At 34.8% G+C, this 5,778-nt stretch overlaps 1 long non-coding RNA gene across 1 annotated transcript; it reads left to right on the top strand.

The window, feature by feature from the left end:
• The first annotated feature begins 2,091 nt into the window (after window positions 1–2,091).
• Window positions 2,092–5,465, top strand: LOC123558962 (uncharacterized). The gene is made up of 3 exons (XR_006687852.2): window positions 2,092–2,464; window positions 2,802–2,955; window positions 3,512–5,465. It is a non-coding gene; the product is annotated as an uncharacterized LOC123558962 (long non-coding RNA).
• The last annotated feature ends 313 nt before the right edge of the window (window positions 5,466–5,778 follow it).

Here is a 5,778-nt window from a genome sequence, read left to right as displayed (position 1 = left end):
CCTACGGCCACAGTAAAGAGATACTAATACTGTAGGTAATACTTCCCTGACTAGTGGCCTACGGCCACAGTAAATAGATACTAATACTGCAGCTAATACTTCCCTGACCAGTGGCCTACGGCCACAGTAAATAGATATTAATACTGCAGCTAATACTTCCCTGACCAGTGGCTTATGGTCACAGATAGATACTCATTCTGCAGGTAATACTTCCCTGACATGTGGCCGATGGCCACAGTAAATAGATATTAATACTGCAGCTAATACTTCACTGACTAGTGGCCTATGGCTACAGTAAATAGATATTAATACTGCAGCTAATACTTCCCTGACCAGTGGCCTATGGCCACAGTAAATAGATATTAATACTGCAGCTAATACTTCCCTGACCAGTGGCCTATGGTCACAGTAAATAGATACTAATACTGCAGCTAATACTTTCCTGACCAGTGACCTATGGCCACAGTAAATAGATATTAATACTGCAGCTAATACTTCCTTGACCAGTGGCCTATGGCCACAGTAAATAGATATTAATACTGTAGGTAATACTTCCCTGACTAGTGGCCTATTGGCACAGTAAATAGATACTAATACTGCAGCTAATACGTCCCTGACCAGTGGTCTATGGTCACAGTAAATAGATACTAATACTGCAGCTAATACTTCCCAGACCAGTGGCCTATGGTCACAGTAAATAGATACTAATACTGAAGCTAATACTTCCCTGACCAGTGGCCTATGGTCACAGTAAATAGATACTAATACTGTAGGTAATACTTCCCTGACCAGTGGCCTACGGCCACAGTAAATAGATACTAATACTGTAGGTAATACTTCCCTGACTAGTGGCCTACGGCCACAGTAAATAGATACTAATACTGCAGCTAATACTTCCCTGACCAGTGGCCTACGGCCACAGTAAATAGATATTAATACTGCAGCTAATACTTCCCTGACCAGTGGCTTATGGTCACAGTAAATAGATACTAATACTAATACTGTAGGTAATACTTCCCTGACCAGTGGCCTATGGCCAGAGTAAATAGATATTAATACTGTAGCTAATACCTCCCTGACCTGTAACCTATGGCCACAGTAAATAGATACTAATACTGTAGCTAATACTTCCCTGACCTGTAACCTATGGCCACAGTTAATAAATATTATTTCTGCAGGTAATACTTCACTGACCGATGGCCTATGGCCAGAGTAAATAGATACTAATACTGCAGCTAATACTTCCCTGACCTGTGGCCTATGGCCGCAGTAAATAGATATTAATTCTGCAGGTAATACTTCCCTGACCAGTGACCTATGGCCACAGTAAATAGATATTAATTCTGCAGCTAATACTTCCCTGTCCAGTGACCACTGGACACAGAAGAGAGACATTGATACTACACCTTATACTTCCCTCACCAGTGACCTATTGCCACAGTAAGTAGACACTGATACTACACCATATACTTCCTAAATAGATATTAATACTGCAACTAATACTTCCCTGACCAGTGACCTATTGCCACAGTAAATAGATATTGATACTACACCATATACTTCCCTGACCAGTGACCTATGGCCACAGTAAAATTAGACATTAATCTTACTTCTGACCATGGACAAAAAAGAATTAACTCCCTATACTTCCCGGACCAGTCACCTATGGCCACATTAAATAGACATTAATACTACACCTTATACTTTCCTCGCCAGTGACCTATGGCCACATTAAATAGATATTAATTCTGCAGCTAATACTTCCGGACCAGTCACCTATGGCCACAGTAAATAGTATAATACAGCACCATACTTCCTGACCAGTGACCTATGGCCACATTAAATAGATATTAATTCTGCAGCTAATACTTCCCGGACCAGTCACCTATGGCCACATTAAATAGACATTAATACTACACCTTATACTTTCCTCGCCAGTGACCTATGGCCACATTAAATAGATATTAATTCTGCAGCTAATACTTCCCGGACCAGTCAGTTATGGCCACGGTAAAAGGATATAAATACAGCACCATACATCATAAGCTCATGGAATCATTAAGATATACTGATGATTTCTGACATTTTTTTTCAGTATTTATACATTATTATTATGAGAAATATGCTTAGAGTTAGTGAAGAAATTCCTTAATCAGTACTTTTATGCTGTTGAGGATTAGCTATTATTCTAACAGCCTAGTTTTGATTTGTTTTCAATGCAAAAGAAGATATTAGTGTTTCATTATTGAAAGAAATACAAAATATTATTATGGTTGTTTTTCTGAAAACTTCTTGCAGGCATACACTCAGCATAAAAGGTGTACTGGTAGGATCGGCCTTCTGTCAAGATTGGTAAAGTGAACTACTCAGGTGTTTCTTTTGTGTTGCTTGGGACAAAGACATTTGACTTCAGTTGGGGAAAGACAGAAAGATAAAGGCAAAGGAAATAAGAAAAGCTGCTAAGGTACATAAGAATTCTTTATGGCTATCAAATTTCTACAGATACAAAATAGGTCACTAGAGATCTCCATCCTTGTTGTAAGAAGATAAAACTTATACATAATATAATTTATTACCTACTCTGCTTGAAAAATCTAGTAAACACTTTTGTAAACCTATTAGTTCATCTGAGACAAAGACTATAATTGCAATCAGTGGGTGTTCCCTGATGGGTTTGATTAAACATTGAAGGAAAGCTCTATTTTATCTTGTTCAATACTTTTTTCTATTTAATTATATTGAAACCTTACTGTATGCATTGTACATAAGTTTTGACAATTATAACTGTTATCTGAATAAAGGCTACTGACTCTCACGCCAAGTGAAAGAAGACTTAAGGCCGAAGATCTTTTATGCAGGCTGATTGCTGGTGAAGATATTCCAAACGAACGGCTTATTATAAGATGTCTGCCAGATATATCCCAACATACTGGTCTCCCTGTTTCACCTGGAGAGGTACGAATTTAGATTTAATTTTAGACTACCCATTAAGATTTTATGCTTACATAAAATTTCACTATCACTTCGAATAAATGTACAGTAAAAGCTGACTTATCATTGACAATCATTTCATTACCAAATAAGAAAAATATGTAGAGTGTAAAACAAGTAGTTTCAGCTTAGTGTTTAAATGTAGAAAGACAAAGATTCTTCCTAAGAAGGTAGTGTCGATCCGTACATTATAAAAAGTACAATGTCTAAGTGAAGAGTTAATGTTTCCAGTAATTTAATGTAGCTCAATTATGTAACGAGTAGCCACAACTTACATTCATCACTCTCAGGACACCATTTCTGTTTAAACAAATCACTTACCAGAGAAAGCCAGCAATTTTCATTACTGGTACCACTTTGCAGCTGGATGAAATGAGGCACATGGTATTAGGTGTCTTCCCGAAGGAGTCGCCTCAAGTGGCCTCACCAGGGAACAGACCCAGTGCCCCTATGTTGCAAAGGGAAGAGTTGACTATGTTCATTAATATCAGTATATATTACTAATAAATCATATTTACAGGTTGTATTGGAACCCATCGGTCTAAGAGTTGCGCATGGTAATGCTAATGTAACAGGTCCAGAAGTACTGAGAACACAGATAATATGCATATGTAAAAAGTATATGTGATCCAGTTCCTTCGGACAAGACCATTCGCAACCATGTATGCAATGCCAGGAATGAGAGGGTGTTAGACGAACAAACAAAATTAAGAGTCAGGGTAATAATACATGACACTACTGGTTTACATTCAGCTTCATATTACCTGTCATTTAGCAATACAGAATGTACATAAAATTGTGTTTTCCATCTATGTATCGTCCTGTTCTGTTTAACCTCTCACAAGAATTATGATACTCACCAGATTTACACAGATACCTTTTCTGAAAATATAAGGATTCACATCTAATTAGATTATTATTAAACAACTGTTCTAATGTTTTCATTTTTTATCTCCGAAAACTACAGATCTTTTGGAAGGAATTCACTTTCATAAAGGACTGCAGTTGGTGAAGATGTCAACAATTAGAATATATAGTTAAACCTGACACTTCCCTTACTGCCTTAGCTGGCAAAGCTCTGTTTAAAAGTCTTAAGCTTCTAAGATCCAAGTCAAATGGTGCTGTCTAACAGTTACTGCTTGTATTCCACTAAATAGTTGTTTGTATTCCACACAATAGCATTCTTTCAAACACATTAAAAGATCTAAACAGGATTTCTATCAAAATAGCAACTCTTTATTATACATCATTTGCCTCACAGATTTATGTATGACCAAACTTTGTAAATATGGTTAAAGAAAGAAGACAACTCAAGTTTACAACGCGTTCTGTATTAAAATACTTCTTCATTTTATTAATTAGTCAGAGTTTTCTGACTTAGTTTTGAGACATCATTTAAATGATTTGTTTTCTATTGTAGTCCAGAATATTTTATTGTGTTCCATGACAACACTGATAACAATTATTTTTATAAAGGATTGTCCTTGATTTTTCCAGAACGTTCTTTTTATTCCTAGTGTTACATGACAATTCTAGAACCTTCCATGATACAATACATAGGACACTAGGCCAGAACTTAGAGTATAGAGCTTAGGTGGTATGAAAGCGTTCCTGTATTTCATAATAACAAAATATTACCAGTTTGAATATTTGATATTTTGAAGGATTATTTGAAGGATTTACTGAAAATTTGTGGATTTAAAAAGTCATCTCTGAAGAAAGGAATTATAATTTTTGGATATACTACATTTACTTCTGAACTGTGAGAAATATTGTTTACTTTATTCTGATTGGATTTAAATTTGGCATGGACAGGATTTGGACTATTTTTATTTTACTGCTCTTTGACATTTTTAAGGTATTTGAATTGTCACTTAAATTCATGAATGAAATTTTGTTATTGTTAATAGTTGCTGGTTTGTCTTACTGTTACTTTTATTTACTGTAACAAGAAATTGTTACCCTTGACGTAACAATACATTGTACTTTGTAAACTGAATTATAGTCCTTATCATTATAAATTTCAGTAACAGCTCCTGCATTTATAAGATTGAACTGAGAACAGTTTCATGAATAATAATAATTTTGTGTTTTAAAACATGCCCATAATAGTTGTCTCTATGAAATACATGTATAAGCTGCTTAAAGCAAAATTCTTTACCAGATTTTCTGGGATACTTGAGCTTTCCAGCAAATATTATACAAATGACCAATGTATGACCTGACTTACAGTCACTTATTCTATAGAAAGTTATTTTAGTTCATATCTTTGTTACAGTGTAAGCCTTAGTGGAGATAATATATTTGTATTAAATTTAGGATCATTTTAAACAAATGTTAAATTGTTGAATTCAAATGTATATGAGGTTTGTACTATCACATTATCATGTTGTAAATTTAAATGTTCTGTTATACTGTTCATGCTACCTGAACACTACACATTGATTGCATTTGATATATTTTTCCTTATACACATACATTTTGTATATGTTAATTTATTACAATAAATCAGATGTCCTCTTATGTTCTGTAAACTTTTCTCTGTTTGAAATTGAACAAGAAGAATTACCATGACTAATTTTAGTAGTGATATTAAAACATAGAAAGGTATACATATTGACGATTCTGTTGCTTTTTCTTTACAAATAGTGTTGATAAGACGTGTATAGTGGCATGGATTGTGTATGTCCATTATTATCATCATTTTTCATATCAAACTTGAATCATTCAGTAAGTCAACAAATGCCTTGAATCATTCAGTAAGTCATGAAATGCCAAACATATTCT

Source organism: Mercenaria mercenaria, unplaced genomic scaffold (genome assembly GCF_021730395.1).
Source record: "Mercenaria mercenaria strain notata unplaced genomic scaffold, MADL_Memer_1 contig_4335, whole genome shotgun sequence".
NCBI classification, from domain to species: Eukaryota; Metazoa; Mollusca; class Bivalvia; order Venerida; family Veneridae; genus Mercenaria; species Mercenaria mercenaria.
This window is presented reverse-complemented; position numbering and strand designations above follow the sequence as displayed.